This window comes from Paroedura picta, chromosome 2 (assembly GCF_049243985.1).
Source record: "Paroedura picta isolate Pp20150507F chromosome 2, Ppicta_v3.0, whole genome shotgun sequence".
Taxonomy (NCBI): Eukaryota; Metazoa; Chordata; class Lepidosauria; order Squamata; family Gekkonidae; genus Paroedura; species Paroedura picta.
This window is the reverse complement of record NC_135370.1, coordinates 44081673-44106225: the sequence shown is the minus strand read 5'-3', so window position 1 is coordinate 44106225 and position 24553 is coordinate 44081673. Positions and strand designations below refer to the sequence as shown.

Below are 24553 nucleotides of genomic sequence, written 5' to 3'. Positions count from 1 at the left end.
ATTCAAGGGTAGCCCTATGTAGAGTAGCCTTTCCCCTCCTGCCTTAATGGACTAAACCACAAGCTAGGGAACCAGCCACTTCCATTGCTCCCCCTCCTAAGTACAGGTGAGTTCTCTTGTGGTTTCTGTACCTGGGAGGGTAAAGCAGTCTATTCCTACCATAAACTACCTCCTGTCTCCCCTCCCCCCTCAGTTCTTCTTGAGCCTGTCTGTTGACACTGGCAGTGATGTCACGTCTATGGACATGTCACTTTGGGGGGGGGGTGTGACAGAGAGGTGTGGCCAGCTGAAATCACTTTGCGGGCTCCTCGAAGCCTGAAGAATCAGTTCAAGAAGAAGAAGAAGAGTTGGTTCTTATATGCATCTTTTCTCTACCCGAAGGAGTCTCAAAGCGGCTTACATTTGCCTTTCCTTTCCTCTCCCTGCAACAGACACCCTGTGAGGGAGGTGAGGCCGAGAGAGCCCTGATATCACTGCTTGGTCAGAACAGCTTAATCAGTGCTGTGCAGAGCCCAAGGTCACCCAGCTGGCTGCATGTGGGGGAGTGCAGAATCAAATTTGGCTCCTCCATGAAAAAGGCTGCCCTATCCAAATATGTACCATATCAACATGGGTCTTGGCTACAACAGCTGCTTAAAGTCAAATGACCAAAAAAGGGGCAATAAATCAGCCAGTTTTCTCCTTAAACCCAGCTGTCTGCTTTAACAAAGTTGTTTACTGTAGTGTTCGTTTTCCAGAGAATCAGTATTTCCATTTCTTATACATTTGCAAAACATCAGGGATTATTTACATCTGTAGATTTTCTGGAAGAATCCTCTGGTGTTTTCTCCTAATCAAAATCACTTGGTTCTAGTGAAACCTTGTCAAGAATTCTTATACTTGTGGGCACTTATTCCCATAAGTCCTGTCAAGACAGGAATCCTCAGAATATCTGATATGAATGTATAGGTCCTGTTACTATTTCAGTCCCCACATGCTAGACTGGTTTAGCACAGTGATCAAGAGACTGAGCAGAGAGTCTGATGTACTGGTTTGCGTGTTGGATGAATAGGACTTGGGGACCAAGGTTCAATGCCCCACTCTGCCATAAAGCATAATGGGGTTATTGGAGTGAACAACGAAGCATGCCTGGACATAGGGGAACACTACATCACTCTGAGCCTCTTGTGGCGCAGAGTGGTAAGGCAGCCGCCTGAAAGCTTTGCCCATGAGGTTGGGAGTTCGATCCCAGCAGCCGGCTCAAGGTTGACTCAGCCTTCCATCCTTCCGAGGTCGGTAAAATGAGTACCCAGCTTGCTGCTGGGGGGTAAATGGTCATGACTGGGGAAGGCACTGGCAAACCACCCCGTATTGAGTCTGCCAAGAAAACGCTAGAGGGCGTCACCCCAAGGGTCAGACATGACTCGGTGCTTGCACAGGGGATACCTTTACCTTTACCTTTACCTTACATCACTCTAAGCATGTATTTTTCCTTGAATGAGATGCTTCTCTTAGAATCACAGAATCGTAGAGTTGGAAGGGACCTCCTGCGTCATCTAGTCCAACCCCATGTACTATGCAGGACCCTTACAAACCTTTTGCTCATCCACTTTGTCTTAACCTAGGAGCTGCCCTCTGAACCTTTCTCTCTCTTTCAGCCTCTCACACCTTCCATGGTGTCAGAGACCTGAGACTTGGTCATCGCTCCTTGTGCCTTGAGCAATACCCAGCCATGTAGGTCCTCAAGGTTAAATAAAGAAGACCTTTTCAATATATAAAAAGGTTTATTCAAAGAATAAAAACAGATATCACTACCTATTACAGTCCCTATAGCTTAGAAACAGAAAACAAGACAGCTAACTGTTCTAAGACATTAGATACCTGGTATGAGGTGACACATTTTCTTGCAGTATAAGAATCCAAGCTGGACCATAAATTCACTCATTGCAGGTCATCATTATGAAGAATGACATATAAAAACACACCAGCATGGCATGAGCATAAAATTAGCATACTTTCCCCCTTTCTTCTTTCTATTCTTTAGCTGGTGATTGGTGGAGCAGGTTGTCCTCTCAGCCAATACACTGCTGTGTAGGTGCCACTGGATTTTTTTTGCCTTGTTTATGTTTCCACTCCTGCCGATTGGTGACAGTAATTTTGGCCATGTGGATAGTCAATCTCTGGTTTCTAAGGTCTTCTTCTGTCTTTTTCAACCATGTTTTCATTCCCCCTGGTCTACACCCTTATTATAGACTGTGCTTTGGGGGGGGGGTTGCCTTCAGGTAGGCCTTCGGATCCAATCAGGAATCTCTCTTGATGGAACTTTCCAGAAGACTTTAATAACGGATCCTAATCGCCCCCTCCTATCTGATTGTACAGCTGAGCACAGGTTCTTATGGTTAACCAATTACTTCATTCCTGAGTCCAGTCTTTGGAAAAGGATGGTAGCTGCAGGAAAGCTCAAATCATCAAAGCCTGAAAGCTGGACTAGGCTCTGTCATGTTAACCCTTGAGGGAAGTTAGAGTGCATTGCCTCACACATGGAGACACATGTCTCTCCTGTGGAGACAATGCCCTCATACTCCTGCACACACGATGCTGGACAAGCTGGCCACTTGTGATAGGGAAAGTACTCCTTAGATTAGGCTTCTTTCTCTTCTTTTGACTGCAACCTGAATGCCAACTGGATCTTCTTGAATAAATGTGCATTTATCTTATTTGGGGGATGGGGGTGGGGAATTTACTGCACTCATTATCAGGCTCCTATGACTCAGCAAAACTCTGTTATCTTAACTAACCATCCCAACCTTGGATTGGTCACTTCCAACTAGCCTGTTTCACGGGGTCATTGTGAGAATAAGTGGAGACTACAAGAGTCAGGCTAAAAGTGTTTGACTCTTACCTCTTCTGGAAGCTTATTAAGGAGCCATAGTCAAGCTGTGTCATGGATCACTGTGATCACGAAGCTGAATCTAGAGTGGGGAATCAGAGAATCATAGAGTTGGAAGGGTCCTCTAGTCCAGCCCCCTGCAGAATGCAGGAAATTCACAACTACCTGCCCACCCACAGTGACCCCAATCTGATCCAAGAAGTCAGAGGAGGGAGGAAAAAATCCTTTCTTTTCTTGAAGGGGTGTGTGTGGGGGGGAGGGGACACACACGAAGAAGGCACAAAAAGAAATCCAAGACTAACAGAAGTTGAGAGAACTTAGGGGCTTCTCCTTTAAGGCTTCTCCTTGTCACATGACCACCTGTAGCCAATCACGGGTCCTCTACCACGCAGGAGAGCCCTGATTCAAAATAATGCGATTTTCTGAATATATTCAGTCTTAAAAGCACAGGAAGATATCGCACAATAAAGGTAGGGTCACTCTGGATCAATCCTTCTTGCTGCAGAAGGAAAATTTAAATCGCCCCAAATCCAAACTGAAATCGCATTCTGTGTAGAGGGCAGGGACTGAATCGACCTGGGGTTGGAATAAAAGCTCCATGCAGTTTACACCCTAGTCAGTCTGGTCTGGAGGAAATTCACCTTTTGACCCCAAAGAGGCGATCAACATTTCCCTGGGCATGCAAGAAAGGGCCACAAGAGCCAATCTCAGATTTCTGTGCCGAATGCTGATAAACATAAAATGCACTCTGGGCACCCCCCACACATCGGCTTTTCTATCAGGATGGTAGGATCCATCCTTCCCCCCCTCCCTGAATCAGATACTTTACACCCAGAAACACATGCTACAAGCCCAGCAGTGGTGCACGGTCAGGGGGCCTTTATACTTACACAGCTTGTGACCTGCAAGAATAGAAAGGGCAATACGTATGCTCTGTTAGCAACTAAGCATGTGCATTGCTCACTGAGCATGTATGCGGGCCACAAGCCACCTAACTGGGAAGGTCCTCTTAGATTTTGGGGCTTTGTGCTTGTGCATCCTGCCAGGGTTCAAGAAACAAAGAGGATAATACCGGCCAATCTTTTCAGCCAAATCAGTTGCTTCCAAAGTTTCAACTATACCTGGGAAGGGTGCCCTGCTGTTACTTGTGCAGCACGAGTAACAGCCAGTTGTGCCCTACGAATCATAATGGCTCTGGTGCTACAGGCCCCCAGAATCCTTACACCGGGCCTGTTTACACCAACGAATGCCAGAAGGTTCACATCCCCCAACACCTCACCATTCCTGACCAGTGTCATCTCCATCTTGTTTCAATCCTGCTTTAGTTTGTTTGTCTTCCATCACTTGACCACAGCTGCCAGCCTCCCTTTCCTTGAACTCCTTCTCCCCTGCCTTTGCCTTTCCCCCCCTCTCAATGCATGCAAAGCGATTTCCTTGAAGTACGCATCTGAAGAAGTGCGCTCTGACTCACAAAAGCTCATGTTGGAATAAAACTCTTTCAAGTTACCACTGGACTTCTGTTTTGTTTTGCCAAGCATTGACCTGGGACGGAGCCTGGCCACCTCTCCTAAGGGGCAGAAGGAGACAGTGCACATCTGTAAGCAATTGCAAATGTTTTATGTTCTCCAGTAATGTTGCCAGCAGCAATTGGGGAGAGCAGACAGCAGCGGACTGTTCCTTTCCTGTGCTACATGCACACATCCATCCCTTTGCTGACTGTGGAAAGCTTGTTTGCTGTCATGGATCAGTGGTCCTGCACCAGCTAAGTAGCAACATTTTATTTTTATAGATAAAGTCTACTACTCATCCCCTTTTTTCCGGATTAACTGGAGCAACAACAACTCAGCAGTAAATAAGACGCCCCTAGCTATCCTTCCTCTTGTCCGTTTTTTAAAAACGACAAAAGATAAACGAGGAATTAATACTAACTTGCCACTGACCCATAAAAATGAAGGACAGTGTTTGATGTATTTCCTAGATCTGTTCTTGTTATACAGTAAATCTTGTGCATTTCTTGAGGCCTTGGAACCCATTGACGCTTTGTGACCTCTGGTATCGTAGATCTATTTGTTTCTGTTTTAATTTACATCAAAAATATGACTCTCCTCACCAGCTGGTTTTGAACGTGGCTCACAAAGGGGTTTTTAACACAGAAAATGTAAGGAGCTGCACGGAGGCGAGTTTGGACTCACTGAAAGTAATTTTTTCCTCCCATTTCTGTAGCATAATAGTAAGGATTTATTTGTTATTCTCCCTTCCAATGCTTCAGAGGTGTGTTCTGCTCATAGTGCAGCATGCATACAGAATTTACCAGTAGCCTGATTTCAGAATCACCCCCCACCCGTCTAGGAAAGGCATATACCGAGGTCAGGTTTCTGGTGAATTTCACTCGGCTGCCACACTTCTCGAAAACACGTTATATATTTCACACGCCTACCGAAAATGAATGTATAGATGGAATTATTGGAGACAGAGAATACAAAACAGGAATGGAAAGCAGAGAAAGGTTAGCACAAGGGGCATAATAAAAGCAAAATCTGATTTAGTGAAACTTTATATTCTATGACATTATTATTATTTTAGTTTGTGCTACTCTTGCTAACCGCTTGCTTTCTTGTGAGGAAGGCATATGACGGAAACTCAGAGGTGCTCAGAGGTATATGACTATTTCCCTGGGAATTAAAAAATGGAATTGACTTCTGAGTAGACCTGCACAGAATTGCTCCCTATGTCTAAATTCATTTCGCTTTCTCCAGCTTCCCGTGACCTATAGCAGGGATCCCAGCTGGGCTATGGGGAGCCCCTAGAACTACCATTCATCTCCAGACTCCAGTGATCAGTTTTTCCGGGAGAAAATGGATGTTTCAGAGGGGAGACTCTCTAGCATTGTACCCCACACAGGTCTTCCCAAGCTCCAGCCCCAAATCTCCAGGAATTTCCCAGCCTGAATCTGGTCACCCTTCCCCTCTTGCCCTCTTCCAGTGGCCCGAGGGGACCTGGCAACCCTAAACTAGAGCCAAGTAAAGCTGGATGAAGAACAATAATTATTTGCTAGAGTCTGACCGACCCAACAACACCCATTGGTCCCCCCTTAGACACCCCTCCTTTACCTTCCTGGGGTTTTTGTCTAAGTTGTCATTCTATTTGAAGCCATTATTGGATGATGATTGATATGTTATTATGACTGTGTTATATGTTTAGGCTGCTCTATGTATTAACCCTGCAATGTTTTATGTGAACCGCCCTAAGGCATATGGGAAGGTGGTATAGAAATCAAATAAATTGATTTTATTTATTTATTGTGTAGTATTTATACTACTTTTAGCCAGACTTTTAAAACTGAGACTCAAGGCAGATTTCTCACAGAGACTTAAGGGTAAATCAGTACAATTAACCATAAGCAATGCAAATAGGATTAGGACTGCAGAAATCTGAAACTAAGCAGAAATCTGAGCTGAACCAAAGCATAAGTATTAACATGACCCATGAAATAATGCAGATATTACATAATAGATTAACACATATAATTACAGGTAGTGGATACTAGAGACAATGATATAGTCCACAGTCCCTTTCTTTTATTTATTTGTTTATAGTTTGATTTATAGACTGCCCCCTCGGTCTAGCCATCTCATGATAGACTGCCCCCTCGGTGTAGCCATCTCTATGTTAACTTGCTTCTCCTGCACTGCCTATGTAAAAATGCCCACCTAAATAATTCAGTTTTGCATAATTGTGGAATGTCAGGATAGCGAAGCCTTCCCGACGTCATTGGGGAGGCCATTCCATGAGATTGGGGCCACAACAGAGGATGCCCATGTATGGGCAGTGGTTGACCTTACTCCTTTTTAAGCTGACACCTGCAAAAGGACCTGCTCAGATGAGTGAGGCTGTCATGATGGAGCATAGGGGGAGACCCAGATATGAGAGTCCAAGGCCATGAATAAGTGATACCCAATCCCTTGGCTATTGGGTATCCCAAGCTGATACCCTGAACTGAACCGGGTAACTAATGGGCAGGCAATGGACAAACTGCAGAATGGGAGTAATATTCATGCTCTGCCTAGCTCCTGATAATCCCAAATTGCAGTACTCTGCACCAACTGAAATCGGTGCAGTCATGGGGAGACCTGTGTAGAGTACCTTACAGTAGTCAAGTCTCAATGCTACCTTGACATGGATCCAGCTAGGCAGATGAGTCCAGTTTGGGGAAAGGGCCATCTTCTGGACTAAACTGAATGGAAATAAAGTTATTTTTGCAGCTACATTAACTTGCTTCTACATTAACATGTGTTGTCTACATTCTAGGGTTGCCAGCTCTGATTTGGGAAATACCTGGAGACTTTGGGGGTGGAACCAGGAGTGGGTGAGATTTGAGGCAGGGAGGGACCTCAATAGAGTATAATGTTATGGCGTTCACTCTCCAAAGCAGTCATTTTCTCCAAGGGAAAGTGATCTTTTTGGTCTAGAGATGAGCTATAACTCCAGGGGATCCCCAGTTCCCACCTGGGGACTGGCATCCCTACAACATTTTCACTAGACTTAACTAAACTAAAGCTACCAGGGCTGTCTCTGTCTCATAGCTCAGCCTGAAAAGGGTCCAGAACAAATGACTTGTCCAAGAAGACCTACAGTTGGTCTGCTTCTGAGCTTTGAGTCATTTTTCCCTGAGAAGGCAGTGGGTGATAATTGCGGTGATAACTGGCTGCATCATTTTTCTGAAGGGATAGTTTTTAAAGGTGTGGACACATGTCCGCCTTTTGGAGTGGCTGAATTAATGACTGATTTAGGATAGATACCAAAGGTTCATTGGTGTGGTTCATACTTGATTTTAGCCGCCAGACCTTAAAGGCTCAGAGCAACAGATTAAGTCCATGCGTTAACAACAGAAAAAAAATATCCAGAGCAGGGCAAGTACAGCAGAAGCTCTGATAAGATAAAACCGGACTCTTGCAGCCCCTTAACCTATAACAAAAGTTGTATTCTAATAAAGCTTTCATGTACCAGAATCCACTTCCTAGCAGCTAAAGGTAACATCTCTAGTTCACAGAAGCTTATGCTGGAATAAAATTTAATTGGTACCTGAAGACTCTTGTTTATTTGTGCTGCTACGGAGTGACACAACTACCCTGATGGAATTGCAAACAAAATATAATCCACAAAATTTATTATTCAGTTAAATCCGAGTTGTCAACCAGATTTTAAAACTCTTGTGACACCATCAGTAGTACTTACAACCAAACAATCAACAAGGAGTAAAGGGTCAAAATAGCTTGGAATCAGAATAAGACACCTTTATTAGCATGCAAAAATACCCAGTGAAGACACCAGATTAAAAAAACACATCCCTTCCTCCCTGTGGTTATGATTATAAATGTTGGTGTGAAATTTTGCTTTCATGTTTTTTATTGGAAAAAGTGAAGCCTGACTCACAAAGGTTCATGGTGAAGTAAGCTTGGTTAAAAGTGCCGCTTGAGATCAATTTTATTTGGCTACAATGGATTTCTGTTTAACTAAGAGCCAGTTTGGTGTAGTGGTTAGGAGTGTGGACTTCTAATCTGGCATGCCGGGTTCGATTCTGCACTCTCCCACTTGCAGCCAGCTGGGTGACCTTGGGCTCTCCACAGCGCTGATAAAGCTGTCCTGACCGAGCAGTGATATCAGGGCTCTCTCAGCCTCACCCACCCCACAGGGTGTCTGTTGTGGGGAGAGGAATGGGAAGGCGACTGTAAGCCGCTTTGAGCCTCCTTCGGGTAGGGAAAAGCGGCATAGAAGAACCAACTCTTCTTTTTCTTCTCTACAACAGATAACACACCCTTCTGAAAGCCTTATCAACTAGAGTTAGGAAATATTCTCTAAACGTATTCTTCAAAACTGTCTTTTTAATCAACTGGGTTGGAACAGTCAAGGACAGATTGAATGTACTTTTAAGCTTCTTCTAGATCTTGGGTGGGCTGATGTCCAAACCTGAAACTCCACAAGTATTCTGCAAGAGAGATGAAGCTGCAGGATTAGTGCAGATGGATGAGATCTCATGGTAGAAAGATCTACAACATCATCACTTCCACAAATGTATTCTTCAACCTTTAGGACTATTGGCTCTCTTTCCAGTTGTGTTTAAAGGAACCAAAATCATGAAACGGTGGGAAGCTTCTGTATGAACATGCTCCCAAGAAGCAGCTGTATCTAATGAAAGAAACGATTGTTCTAAACTGTACGCTATTCTCTCTGATTATACCATAAAAAGCTAGAAGGCAGCTGCTTATACTGTACCAAAGCTGGTAACAATTTGCCATCAACTGCAATGAGTTCTGACCATCACAGTCTCTTGTATGGCATGCAATAGGCTGGTATCGCACAAGAATTCTATTAAAATAGTCAAAGCAAATATACATAACTTTTAAAAAAGAGGCACTGCTAGCCATGCAATCCTAAGAAGAGTGCATCTTTCTAGGTCCCTTGAAGTCAAGGGTATTTGAAGCATGTAACTCTGCTCAGGGCTGCACTATAAATTATGTAACCAGAAACCATAGTAGAAACCAGTGAAAATATATGTCTAGAAACAAAGATGGAGGAGGGGGGAATACTTTCTGAACTCTCAAGCTGCCTTTTGCTGCTGTCATTCCTAGCTCAAGCGCTGGCTGGTGATAACTTGAACAGATCTCTCCAAAAACTTCTGAATCGTTGCAAGGGAAATTTGAGAATCTGAAAGCAGACACAACTCCCATTAAAGAAATCTTGGAAAGCTTTTTGGCTCAGACAAATTATCTGAATAAATCACTGGAAGAAGCAGAGGGGGGAATCCTAAATGGAAGAACAGCTGCGGATTCAGATCCTCCCAGGAGGAAGCTACTGAAGATAGCAAAGTCTCTCTTTTTTTTTGTTTAATGTTGCCATCAAAAGTATTACAGCACTGTGGAGACAGGCAGGATTCGTTCAGAATCAAATTATAGCTAAAAATATCCGGATTCCAGGCTTTCCTGTGGGGCTCATGAACCTAAATCTCACTGATGTTTCCTACTCCGATGGTACCCCAGGTCTGTACTGTATTCCTGTTCTCGTTTATTTTACATGCCATGGACTGTTCTTTCATCATTGAAAGGTAGCAATTTCCCTGACCAGTCTGCTAGATTTGGAATCCTCATTGTGAAAACTCTCAGGTTTCAGACGCAATACAGTAAGAGGCCAGATGCAAGGCAGTCTAGTCACCTAGAGGCTTAATCAGCCTGCTAGCAGATAATTTATTCTCTTAAGAAAGTTGTTTTAACAACATTAACCCAAACTCAGTTGAACACGTGTATAAAAGGCAGCCAGCAAGGCTGTGATGGTTGGCATGTCAGATTAAGATCTGGGAGAGGTAGATTCAAGCCTCTGTCATGGAAGCTCGCTGGGGAGGGTTGCTTACTTCCAGGTGCAATTGATCTTTAGATCAGAGATTCCCAATCAGGGCTCCCTGAGAGCTCCCAGGAGCTTCCTGGCCTTTCCTGTAAACCCTGCCTTAATGGATTTGGCCACAAGCTACTCCTGGCATCAACATGAAAGCAGAGAACCAGCCACTTCCATTAACCTGGGGGTGATGTTCTTGGTGGTAACAGTGCCTGGGAAAGGATGCAAAGCCTAGACCTCTATTCCTGCCTCAAACCGTGTTCTTTCTCTCCCCACTCAGTCCTCCTCAGACGTGGCAGGGCGGCGGGGCCAGCTGACCACTTCCGGCCTGGTTCCTGCACAGTCAAAAGGTTCCTTCAGGGGCCTCCTGCACAGTCAAAAGGTTGAAAAACACTGCTTTAGATGGTCAAGGAAGGCTGAATCAACCTCGAGCTGGCTGCTGGGATCGAACTCCCAGCCTCGTGGGCAGAGCTTCAGACAGCATGTCAGCTGCCTTACCACTCTGGGTTCTCTGTCCCTGTCTCTGTCTCTCTCTATACACACACACACACACACACATGCTGGCAGGGGCTCATGGGAATTGTAGTCCATGGACATCTGGAGGGTCGCAGTTTGACTACCCCTGCTCCAGAAGCATTAAGCGCCTTACCATAACTAAGAAGTCTGCAACGCCACCTCTTACAACTATATATATACATTGTGCTTGCTTTTGTGCTCTGCTTGAAAACATGATTATTGCCGGTATTTCATAGCCTTTTAGCCATTGTTCACAACCCCACTCTCGCCCTGTATATAATTCTGCAGACTCAGGCTTCATGCCTCTGAAAGCCTGCACTTCAATAAAACAGTTACTCTTTTGAGATGCTGCAAGATTCTCTTTCTGTTTTACTGTGGGGTTGTTATCCTGAGAGACCTGTCTGCTGCCCCCATGAAGAAGAAAGCCGAAAGCACTTTAGACACACCCTTTTGGGTTGATCATTGGTCTAAGATAGGGACATGAAAACTTTCTCAATGACTGATAACTGCTCTTCTATTGTTTATACAGGATCTCTTAAGGACAGAATGAAAGGAAGACCAGGGAAGAGCTTTTCATCTTATCAGGGATTCTCATGACTCTTTCAGTTCCGATTCAGCCTCTTAATCCGTAAGCAACTCAGTGGGTCCTTTTATAAGGTAGATGGTCTTGTAAACACTCGTTTTGCTATTCCAGAACAGCAATCTCAAGCTGGTTGTCAGCAGTACTTTTTCTCTACCCTGCAGCTCATTCAGAGCGGAAGTATCATACAATCATATAACATGTTAGGCTTCGCATGGACTGCCTATCCAAAGACTGAGGTAGTGAATTTAAGGTTGGCGAGTAGACTAAAGATCATGTCTCTTGCGTTCTTAGGTACGGACAGAACTTGTGTAATGCACTGAGTGCTGGACTTTGGCTTGCTTAGCCCTGAGTTCAAATCCTTGACTGGCAATCAATCTCACTTTGATGAATCACTTTCTCTCACCTAAGCAGTACAGAACTTTTATTAGGCATTTAGTATAGCTCTCACTGAAGCCACCTGATAGGGTTACTGGGAAGGTAAACGAGGGGCGGGATAGTAGTTGAAATATCTGGAAGAAGGGCAGGACGTAAGTATGATATATTCTGGCTACAACTAGACATTCTCAAATAGGGGTTCTTTTCATCTGCTTTCAAGACTACCACCACTAAATTTGTGTTATTTCTAACTCACTTTTCCCATGTGGACTAAAGCAGGCTTAAAGGTAAAGGTATCCCCTGTGCAAGCACCGAGTCATGTCTGACCCTTGGGGTGACGCCCTTTAGCGTTTTCTAGGCAGACTCAGTGCAGGGTGGTTTGCCAGTGCCTTCCCCAGTCATTACCGTTTACCCCCCAGCAAGCTGGGTACTCATTTTACCAACCTCGGAAGGATGGAAGGCTGAGTCAACCTTGAACCAGCTACTGGGATTGAACTCCCAGCCTCATGAAAGCTGGCTTACTTGATTTAATTAAAAGCCATCATATGATCATGTTGTTGTTAGGTGCGAAGTCGTGTCTGACCCATCGCGACCCGGTAGACATAAAACTACAATCACGACATGCTAAAAATAAAGGAATCATGGCCATTCTTTCCTTCCCTTTAGCCAAGACAGAGTAAAATATAAAGTCTGTTCAAGACTACATACATATTACATAGCAGCTACGTGATGTTGAAAAGAGCCTATTGTGGTGCAGTGGTAAGGCAGCGACATGCTGTCTGAAAGTTCTGTCCATGAAGTTGGGAGTTCGATCCCAGCAGCTGGCTCAAGGTTGACTCAGCCTTCCATCCTTCCGAGGTCGGTAAAATGAGTACCCAGCTTGCTGGGGGGTAAACGGTCATGACTGGGGAAGGCACTGGCAAACCACCCCGTATTGAGTCTGCCATGAAAACGCTAGAGGGCGTCACCCCAAAGGTCAGACATGACCCGGTGCTTGCACAGGGGATACCTTTACCTTTTATGTGATGTTGAAGAATAGTGTTCATTTTGATGCTTGCCCATAAGTGAATAAGGCACAAATATTTATTTATTTTCTTAGATGTTTATGCCACCTTCCCATACGGCCCATACTCATGATATAACCAGGAGTTTTCTTTTTTCTTTTTGTTAAATTCCCATACAATGCAACGTTTGATTTTCAGCATTTGGTTTTGTGAGCATTTGTGAATCCACAGTCAACTACCAGGATTGTTTGGCTATGCAAAGCTTAATTAAAAGTAGTGATTTAAATTTGTGATTAATTGTTGAAATAATTATCTGCATAATATAACTGTGCCAGTGTTTCAGTTACATTATTTGCTGGTGATACCTTTAGGCCTCAGTGGTTAAGGGGAGTCTGAGGTGGGAACGCACATGAAATTACTTTATGATAAAACCATCTGCCCATTAGGTTCAGTACTGTCTACGCCAGGGGTAGTCAAACTGCGGCCCTCCAGATGTCCATGGACTACAATTCCCAGGAGCCCCTGTCAGTAGGCAGGGGCTCCTGGGAATTGTAGTCCATGGACATCTGGAGGGCCACAGTTTGACTACCCCTGGTCTACACAGATGGGCAGTGGGTCTCCCAGATGGCAGGTGGTGTTATTGTTAGGTCTCTTAGGGTTGGGTTCTTTGGTGCCCCAAGTGGCCAGTCTCTCCCGGTGCAGCCAGTGCTGCACTGCGGTGGGGGTGAGGAGAGGCGTGGGCATCAGCACAGCTCTGCACCTGCATGCGTATGCCCGCCAGTGTGCTGATGCCTGTGCCTCCCCTCCCCCCTGCAGTGCGGTGCTGGCTGCGCCAGGAGAAACTGGCCACTTCGAGTGCCGAAGCACCCTGGTAGTCAATGGTGGGAACACACATGTAGCTGCTTTATACTGAATCAGTCCATCGATCTTAAGATTGTCCACTTAGACAGGTAGAGTCTCTCTCTCACCAGCTACATGGTCCTTTCAACAGATATTGAGGATTTAACCCAGAACCTTCTACATGGTCTGCCCTCCCCCTCAAAGAAACTGAAAACACTGCACTATAAAAAGCTCAGGCTACCACTTGCAGGAGGTGGGGCAGCCCTGATTTAAGCCGTGTCCCTTAGGGACATCTTTGGGTAACCACCATGAGGAATGGTCCCTCCCTGCCTACTGCTGATTGGAGATGCTTGGCTTTTTAAGGAACTTCCATTTGCCAAGCATCGTTTGGCAACAGACTATTGGGAACAGAAGGACTGGAGTGAGGCAATGCCTAGGAAGCAGGAAACAGCTTCAGTGGTGCTTTCATGAGAAAGGAAAAGCAGGGCAAAGGAAAATATCTCAGAACTCAAGTGAAGATATAATGCCACTTAGAAGCCAGTTTGGTGTTGTGGTTAGAAGCGTGGACTTCTAATCTGAGGAGCCGGGTTTGATTCCCCGCTCCTTTTCCACATGCAGCCACCTGGGTGACCTTGGGCTCGCCACGGCACTGATAAAGCTGTTCTGAGTGAGCAGAGATATCAGGGCTCTCTCAGCCTCACCTCCCTCACAGGGTGTCTGTTGTGGGGAGAGGAAAGGGAAGGCGAATGCAAGCCGCTTTGAGACTCTTCTTCATCCTCTGTAGCTTCATTTTCCTGCAAGGGAATTGATCTCTGTAGTCTGAAGATTAGAGCTCCACTAAACATTATGTGCGGACCAAGTTGGATTGGGGCATGTCTTGACACAACTCATAGTACTTATAACGTCTGGGAACAATATTTCCCAAGAGTTGTAGGGTCAGTTACTGCTTACAAGTATAGCATGATGGGAGGGGCTTCAGCTTTCCTGATCTGTTTTTATAAACTGAAAGCCCAGGACAGGGGCTGTTTTACCTGTTATTGGGTTTCACGTATACTAACTGCAACATCTGAATCCATGGAATGGAGCAAATTATTATTAGTATATGGAACTGTGAAATTATTATTATTATTATTATATTTATATTTATACCCCGCCTCCCCCCGAAGGCTCGAGGCGGCTTACATAACCCCGTCCCCTAAAACCATAAAATGACAATAAAATCCGATAATTTACAGTAATGGCAACAGCGATGGCGTAATCTACTCATTTGGTCTCCGCATCCTCAACTACAGGAGGGGGGTGATGCTCTCTACCGCCAGTTTGTATGGGGGGGACTGATCTTCTTTCCGCCCAACCTCAGTTATAAGCCTGGCAAAAGAGCTCCGTCTTACAGGCTGTCTTACAAATGCTCAATCAAAAGCAAAAACCTTAGTTTGTATTGTTTAATATGCCTAAAATATTCAGAATTATATTGTTTAAAAGCAAATTATTAAAGCAAAAGAGAGGAAGTGAGCTTCATCTTATTTTAAACAATGATCAACAATGTTGGTGTTTTATACATAGCTTTTTCCTTAAGTAGCAGGGTTGCAAGTTGAACAAACTTTGAGTCCAGTGGCACTGTATGTCCAATTCATGTGCATCCATATTTCCTCAGACACAATGTCATGGAATGAAATTAACCATTCATACTTAGACAAAACATAAGCAGTAAATTAACATACAGCAGAATGAATGTTTAACAGATTCCAGAGACAAATATGAATAACAAGTTATTTGGATTTTTTTTGGATTCAATTCCAGGGGATTGAATTTCAGGGGGAAACAGTGGGCTCGATAAATGTCTAAATGAAAGAGGAATAAGCAAATATATAATCTATAGTGTAAATTGTGAGTCATAGGTTAGTATCACCTGCTTGAAATTATCACAATGATTTCATTCTGGCAAACGTTTTGAATTCTCCGAGTAATATTGAAGCAGTAATGTTCCCATTCCTGTAAAGATAAAGATCAGTAACAGTGCATGCAAAAATCCTGCAAACGTACCTTTTTTAAATCATGACAAATGGCTCGGTAAAGTTATAATAAGAAAGTTATAATAAGAAAAGTACATAAAACAAATGGGCTTTAAATAGTTGGAAAGTTGTGTGAATAATTTTTCAACAAGTCTTTTAGCTGAAAACAAAGTCAATGAAAATATTGGTTAAGTGAAGGCAGACTGTAGCCCATCAACCCTGAATGTCATAACAACCGTTTAAAGATTCCTCCAACAAATATTTTTATTTTTTTTGCATTATATATCAAAAAATACCTCTGAGAATCTCCTTGGTTTTTAAAAACCCCAACAATTTCACACCTCTGTGATACTGTAAACCCCTCAGGTAAAAAAAAACCCAAACCCAAACAATACTAATGATTGCGTGACACGGTGAGCTGTACGCCTGCAGAGCATGCAAGCCAAGTTATAGCTGGTTGCAACACGCAACACAAACAGGGCAGGTGCCCTTTTCACCAATAACACGGCTCCGTTGCTATAAACTCCACACGTCCCGCTCAGAAGCAGGCACACAATCCCCAGCCCGCAGGGCATCCGTCTAAAGCACCAAGAGTCACAGGTCGGCCAGCCTGGCCAAAGCTTTATCCTGCCGCCCGCCTGATGACTCCAGGCAGCTCCCTGACGCCTTCGGCCGCCGTGCCCCCAGTCGCTCCCCTTTGACTTCTGGCTTGATCCTGCAAGGGGAGGAGGCAGAAGCAAAGGCCGAGGCCCTCCGCCGGGCTCGCCCGCCAATCCTGCTGAGCCCCTTGCAGCTAATTGGTCCCAGATGGTTTGTGCCTCTTTCCAAGCAACAGGAACTTTGCCCGCTCGCGGGAAGGGGGGAGGCTGCGAGCAGGAACGGGGGGGGGGGGGGGGAGGACAAGGAAGGGGTTGCCACCGTGGGCCGGCCGCGCCCAATCGGGTCTCGGGTCGAGCTGAGGCGGGCTCTAAGCCCAGCCCAGCGCTTGAGAGCAGCAGAGCCGGGGAAGGGGAAAGGGAAGCGGCGCGACATCCATTGCAACCTGGCGGCTCCCCTCCCCCCACCCACCCCAGCGTGAGCTCGGCTGCTGTGGGAAGGCGGCCGGAGGGAGAAATGCGGAAGGCGGGGACTGCTGCCGCCCGCTTCCAATGAGCTCATCCGGCTCGCTTTGCCTGCCTGCCTGGCGCTGCGCGGAGAGTCGCGCTCGGGACGCACCCCGAGGGACCCCGAGGGAGCGCCTGGCAGGCGCCGCACTCCCGGCCGCGGCGGGTAAGTGGTGCCCGCTCCCCGGGGGGCGTCGGAGGGGGGCGCGGGGAGGGGGTTGCGGGGACTTCGCCCCGCTTGCTTCCCGGGGTGGAAACAAAGTGCGACGCGAAGTTTCTGCCTGGGGAATGTGCATGGGCATGTCTGCCTCCCTCGGCGCTCTGGCGGCACACTTTCTCCTCACCGGCGCGCCCGTGGCTGGGTGGCTGGGTGGGCGCAGTGAGGGGCGCGCGGGGGCGTCGGCTCGGTGGCCGAGTGCCCTCCGGAGCATGGCGGTGGGGTGGGAGAGGGAGCTTCCCGGGGTGGGGTAGGAAGTGCTGGGAGTCGCCGCTGCCACCCGGCAGCCTGCAGGAGTGAGACGGTCTGGAATAGCCCCGTTGCGCCCACTGGCTTGTTTTACACCGAGTGACCTTAGCAAATGGGTCCGCTGGCGGCGGTGGGGCTGGGGGAGAAGCCTGGGAGCAGACGGGAGCCTTCAGCGCCTCGCTTGTGAGGCCGGTGGCCGCCCGAAAAGGTGCCTCCGAGGGGAAAGGCGGACATGTGGTGTGCGGTGTGCCTTGGCCTTCAGAAATAGATGGCTTTGGGGGATGGGGGGGTTGCTTCGTATTTGATGCTTCCGAATAGGCGTTTCTGCAGAGGGAGGAAGGCGTGTGTGATCATATGTGACCCATTCTTTTGGTGCTTGACAATTGGTGAGCGTTTTGCCCTTGGCTTTTGCATATGTGAGGCAACCGTGGGAGATGAGCGAGGTCTGTGGGCTGCCAGACGGAATAGCACGAGGTTTAAACTCTTAACTAGTCAGTTCTCATTTTAACCAACGCTGAAATTTGGAAAACTTTGCGGAGGGCCTCTGAGCATGTGGAATGTATTTCCCTCCGCAGAATGACAGCAAAAGCTGGGATTAGGGGAGAGGGAGGACTTTGATGTCAGAAAGTGTAATTTCCTGCCAGGTTTATGCCTTGTAGCTTTCTCTTTGGAATTAAAGGGTGGTGGTATTTGGCTTGGCCTGTATTTCCCACCTTTTGAGATCGAAGTAGTCAACATATCTGCTTGTTTCTAAAGGAACCCAAGTTTTTTGATACTGTCAAGAGATTACATTTGTTTACCAAGGACAATGTGCTAGATTTTTGTAGGACAAGACACATTACTTTGACAGTTCGGGATTTGGTGAGGGGTGACAGGCGCTTTAGAGTCTTTCTCCAACTCAATGCAAATGTTGAGTTGGCATTAAAGAAACCTAATCAAAACATGATGTATTTCTTTTGTCTTTTCTTCCCCTCTTTGGGAAGTGTTTTGATACTGAAGGAAACCAGGAATCTGTAGTGGGAGGTTTGAAAGACTGCAAAGTCAGATGGCATGTTCCAGCCTTGGATGGGTTGGCTCTTAGAAGAATTAGAAAGGATGACCGTGAGAGAGGAGCTGCCCAGAAAAAGGGTGGAGGAATGTTACGGGACAGTATGTGAGGGAATATTCAAGGTTAGTCACTTTCTCAGGTAATCATGGCCTTAAGATTAGAGCCCTGAGCTAGGAAGAGATCCAGGGGCATTCTTCCTTTGATGTTGCATGCTCATTTGCTTAAAACTATTGGAGTACGCTTTTTAAAAAGCAGTTATTTCTCTACCAATCTCTCTCTATTGTTTCCCTTTTATTCTTGTTTTCTGCTTGTGGCGTGCAGTTTGGACATGCAGTGGTTTTGAGATAGGTGCTTCCAAATTGGTCTCTGTGATTCTTCCTTGTCTGGTCTGACCTGTGATTAGTCAGCATGGTGTTGTGGAGAACCAGGTTTGACTCCTCACTCCTCCACATGCAGCAGGTTGGGTGACCTTGGGCCAGTCACAGTTTTCTCAGAGCTCCCAGTTAAGGTTGTGCGTGGCAGTGTCTGAATCGTCCGTGGGTTGTGTGTGGCGGTGTCCAGATTTGCCGTTCCAGGCATGGGGGTACGGCGCTGGCTGCATCAGCCTCAGACGGCCCATTTGGATTCCGCTGTGCACAACCCTACTGCCAGCTCTTTTTCTTCTGAAGCTACTCAATAGGGATTGGTGGAAATCTATTTGACACTATTTGACAGGTTTATACGTTTTTTGTAAGTCATTTTTAAAAAATGACAGCATATCCTCTGTATTTGCCAGAGGAAGAGGGACAGACTGCCTTAACATAGAAGATTTATATTATGACAGTTCTAAAAAAAAGACTAACATAGCCTGGGTATAAACGTAACAATAGTGTATCGGAAGTAATTAGCAGTTTGTAAGGTAAGTATATTCTCAGTCTTGAAGGTGGTGTAGTTTACTATGCCTATCAATCTATTTTTTTAACATTCAATGGCGGATGAGATGCAGGAGAATAAATTGGTAGACTGGACGGGTCAATTTATTGACTACAATTCCACTTTGTGATCTACCACTAGTTTTTTATTGTAAGTAGGCTACGAGTAAACAAAGAAAGGTATAAAATCTTCTCTATTTGCATGGATTTTTATTACTATTTTTACATGAAACATTCAGAGCTGTAAATCCCATATTCGTTGCCCAAAATGGTGAATTCTGCACTAACTCCCCAATATTCTGCTACCTCACTGTCCTGCATGTGTGAACAGGCCTGGTACTTAATATACAACCAGTTGCTGGTTATACATGTAAGAGAATATGTTCCCATGCTATAGAAAGTGTGCTACTATGTTGTGTTAGGTGGAGATTCAGCTGTCCTTGACTTTTCTTGGGCAGATAACTGACAAATGAACAGAAAATAATTGGATCTAGTTTTGATAGTGTGCTGAAAAGTTATGTGGTTGTTAGAGACTAGCAGAAAAGCCTGCTGTAAAAAAAAAAAAAAAGACAACGGGTACTAGATTCTCTCCCCCCCTCGACCTGAGCAGGTCTACCGAGGCCTCGAGAGGCTGCAGTGGCCCTTTTTGGGGTGTGGGGAGCATTGGTGGGGGTCATGGTTTCCCTGCCCCCCCACATGCCAGCAAAGCCAGAGCGCATCCCTCCTTCCTCCCAGGCCCTGGTTGTCAGCTGGGTGATGTTCTGGATGTTCTACTTGATTGGCTGTTTGTTGGATGGAGGGCCGATCAGTTATACAATGAGTCCCAGCTCCTCCCACCACCCCTTTCCTGTTTTATTTATGTTACAGATACAGATACAGATACAGATGGGAAGAAGGGAGCTCAGATTGCTGCCCCCCCATTTCTTTTCTGTTATGTGGCAAAGGCAGGAATAGCCTTTGAAAGGAGAGTTTTCTGCTTGACAAAAGATTGCGTGTAACTACTTTGCTAATGGGGCATTTGACATTTCTTTCTAACTTCAGGGCTCCTTTGATTGCTAGGAGGCCAAGAATTTGCAAGTGCTGGGGAACTGCTTGTTATTGTATTTTTAAATGTGACTTACTCATCCAGTCACAAAAAGTCCTGTGAGTGGACTAGACGGTGAATGTCAATTGTTTGCGAAGTTTATTTGTCAGCCAAAAACTCTTTGGGTGTCTTTTTAAAAAACAAAACCATGGCATAATATCCAGCTTGTGGTAGAAAAGGAAATAAATACGGTATCTTATATCCTTCAGAATTTCCTCTGGAGTGTTGATTGCGGTTTTTGCTGCCAAATACGGATCTATTCTGAGACTTCCCTAATTGTTATGATTTGACTATCAGTAGTGGAGGAAAATGGGTGTCGTGATACTTGTTTACAGTTGTTATAATATGAATAAACAAATGCCAAAAATGTCAAAATTGTTCTCAGTATGTCATGTAAACCTATAGCTTTGCCAATGCATTTGGAGCTTTACTTTGCTTGACATTATAAACTGCCAGTTGTTCTGCTTTCTTGGTTTAGCTAACCACTGGAATGTCCAAATGATGATAAATTAGGTCCACTCCAGAGCCAAAGCATACTTGGTTCTTATCCAAACTTGCTAACTTCCCATAACTGCTTGTAGGAAAGAGACATTGTGTGTCCTTAGCTGGAGCCTTGTATAGCTGGTGCCATGGCAACTCTGAATTGCAGGGCATCACTTAAAGCCAACCAAGGAATCTTTACTGAACTGTATGGCTTTTAGGATGGGGTTTAATATGGTGCAAATGTCTCCTTCTAGATTATTTTATGGTGGGGAAGCACAGTGCACGCTTGAATTTTTAAAATTCTGCTTCAGACTCTGCATCCTGTATGTGTACAGCCTACAGATGAACTGGTGTAGAGCTTTAAAACACAACTTCCCTAGACCTTCTGCAGGGAATTGTAGAGTGCAGTGGCCAAGTGTCAAAATACCTTTGGCATGAATATCAACAGTACACGTCATTATATTTCTTGTTTAAATTATTCCTAGACAGGAGGCTCTGAAGACAATACACAACTCGGTAAACAATACACATTCTCTAAAAATAAATCAATGGAACCTACAATCCAAAACCAGCATCAGTAACAGCACAAAAATAAAATAAAAGTAGCAATAGCAGAAGTACAGTGCAGCAGGTAAATCATGAATTGGTAATGTTTAAAACCAACAGTGTATATAAAATCAAGACAATACTCCCTAAGGAGGCATCTCTGCAAGATCTGCTTAAGAGATGACCAAGGGAATCTTTGTTGCAGGTGTAGTATTCTTATTCTCCTCCACCCTAGGGAATGAATGTTTGAGAATGTCATGAATGTATGCATACAGGAATATCTCTAAATCTGTTCCCTACTCCTGCGATGTCAAATGAAGCAGGCATATTTTCCATATCCTTCCTACGGACATACAGAGGTCTATCAGATGACTGAGCAGCTGGCTGAGATATGGCCATCACTCATTTTGGCTAAGGTGTGCTCCAAAAGGAACTGGTCTAATGGCTGTTCTTGCCTTGGTTGGGGGGAGATGGAAGTCTTCCTATGACATGCAGAAATCTGTCAGTCATTTGACCACTTAAATGGATCATGGATCGTTCTTGTAGTCAGTGGTGAGAAGTCAGAAATATGTCTAGCAGAATTCCATATCAAATCAAATTTGTAATATAAAAAAATAAGCCCTAAGTTTCTAGTCCTCATGGGAGTTGACAATGTGGCAAATTCTAGAAAGGTTGGTAATAATGTATGCTGGTTGGTAGTAAGAAGTATGTTGACGTCTTACTGCTATGTAATCTGCCTCGTTATATGTTTATATTTTATATTAACAACTAAATGTTATGTAATGGTTGATTGTTATGTTCTGTGTTCTTGATGTTGGCTGAGCTGAATATAAGTTTCAGATACTTAAAAAGTGAATTTATATGTATGTCCAATTCCTTCCCTCAGAAGCCAGATTTTCCCTCTGTTTTTCTTTTCCTTTTTGACTGTGCAACCCTAGTAGTCTGTTTTCTTCTTTCCTGAAGAACTTTGGCTACCCCACCCTGTATCAGTATGGTATTTTACTGCTGGCTCAGCCCAGGAATCTGAGAGAAGGGTGGGATCACCCTTAAATCACTGAAAATGGCACTTGAGACATTTTGAAGTTCAAAATTAACAAAATATTTTATTCAATAGAGGGGAGAGGTCAGGTGACATCAAAGGTTGAAATTTCTACGATAATTCAATATAGGTAACTTTGAAGTAAAACCAGGATACACACAGACTCTTGTATTTCAGGCTAATGAGAGTTTCTTAAACTATTGATTATTACTTACATTTTTAAAATTTAGAGGCCTTTATTCCAGTGTTCCCCCACTTTTTAGCAGGCATTCTTTCCAGTACCCAAAATTTTTCTCTTAAAACACCAGACCAGTGATGTTTGCGCACTTCAGAGCTAACTCAGTATTTGTCTGGGTAGGGGATTTTCTTCTCACTTCCCCTGTCCTTGGCCTGGATGGGAGTCCCCATCTGCCTATCTACTCATCCTTGCCAACTTTGCCCAGGTCTCCTGTCTGTATTAAAATACTCTCAATCAGGGCTGAATTTTGAAACTCAGTACTTGAGTCGTCTCAGCTAGGACTGAAATCACACTGAATTCTCTTCAGCATTCAGTTTAGAAGTCTTTCTCTGTTCAGCTGATGCTAACCAATCAGATGTCTTGGAACAGCCTGTCACTCGAGGTTCCCTGGCTCTATGAAGAATTAATCCTTCATAGTCCTTCAGTGGTTTGTACAGTTTCTTAAAAGTGCAGTCTGTCACAGTAGGTTTCACTATTGGCATGGGAGCTGATGTGCCCTGTTACATAATTTCTTTTAAAAAGAAAGGCAAGCTAATAAATAAATAAATAAATTGATAGAAGACAAATGTTTAATAAGGCTGAGGTTTAAGGACATGTTTTGAGGCGTTGATGTTGGTGTGTTGACATAGAGAATGAAAAATAACAAGTTAGAGGCCTTTTCTTCTTGCAACATGGGGGTTGCTTGTTAGTTCTTATACTTCAGTATCTTAGATGCATATACTGAAGGTTTGGTAAAAAAATCAAAACTGAACTAAAACAGTCTGCAGGGCCTCCAAAAAGGAGCTCCTTCACCAGCATTTGTTTGAGGTTGACCGAAACTAAACAATGCTGACTGGGCCCCGAACCTCCCTCCCTTGAACCCATACGGTGGCCAACCATGGCTCTGTTAGATTGTTTACTGTTAGAATGTTATTTTCTCTTTTTATTGCTATTATTATTATTACTATTACCTTTATTTGCTATAGTCATTGAGTTCAATGTATTATTTGTTTACGTTCCATGTGAACCACCCTGAGACTTAGGGGAGGAGGGCATAGAAATGCAATCAATTAATCAATAAAGAAACAAACAGTAGGCAATTACTTGATTAAAATTTTGACTAGAGCAGGCTTACAATGTAGTTCTAAGCAGAATTATACCTTTCTTAGTTCATTGACTTCAGTGGATGTAAGAAGAGCCCTACTGGATCAGATCAGTGGTCCATCTAGTCCAGCAGCCTTCTGCACACAGTGGCCAACCAATTACTACTGAGGGCCAGCAAGAGGGCATAGAGACCAAGATCTTTCCCTGATGTTGATGTAAAAGGGTATACTATGCCTAGGGGGTTGCACTGTCAGTATATTCGGATGCAGAATAGCATGTGCCAGATAGACATAGGACAGATGAATTAAGTATCCTTGGCTTGGATCCAACACTGTTTTTCCATGGGTAAAATAAAAGTTGCTCACAGAGTTTTTTGTCTCTCCCGTTATGGTACAGTCTAAAGCATCTCCTGGGAAATAATACCTAGTGTTCTGTCCTCCGAAAGTAGCATTAATTCCTGAAAGGATCCAACGCAAAAGTTACCATTGGCTGGAGGAACTGTGGACTGAAGGCTAAGTGACTGATGATACAAAATGTTTGTGACAGGGAAGCTGATCTTCTGTGCTACCTCAGCAAAATACTGTCTTTTTCTTTGATCACGTTATCTTTGAATTTTATTTTCACATCTCAGCTGAACATACTGTGCTTTGATTATTTTTGCCATGGCTTCATAAAGGGGACGCATTCTGAAAATCTTGCTTTATAATTCCAAGTTTTTGAATTGAATGGATAAATAATTTATGCTGTTTGTTTTAAACTCCATTTCTGTTCCTGTTCTGTCTAGGCTAAACCTGTTCTCCAGGATTAACGTTATGTAAAATTCATAAAGTGTTATAAATGATTTGTGTTCTGATAGCTTTGTATCTTGCCTGTGTCCCTGGCAAAATTACAATACCACAAGGCTAAATCCATGTTTGACCTGAGTAGTAAATTATTTTATATTTAATACCCAAAGTTAAGCACTTTA

At 44.4% G+C, this 24553-nt stretch overlaps 1 protein-coding gene across 2 annotated transcripts in view; it reads left to right on the top strand.

The window, feature by feature from the left end:
* Positions 1-16507: 16507 nt before the first annotated feature.
* Positions 16508-24553, top strand: part of TANC1 (tetratricopeptide repeat, ankyrin repeat and coiled-coil containing 1) — a 184259-nt gene continuing 176213 nt past the window's right edge. The window contains exon 1 of one of the 2 annotated variants that reach the window (XM_077319955.1): positions 16508-16854. The gene's annotated coding sequence lies outside the window, so the exon portion shown is untranslated. The remainder of the gene's footprint in view (positions 16855-24553) is intronic. The other variant, XM_077319956.1, reaches the window with a different exon arrangement.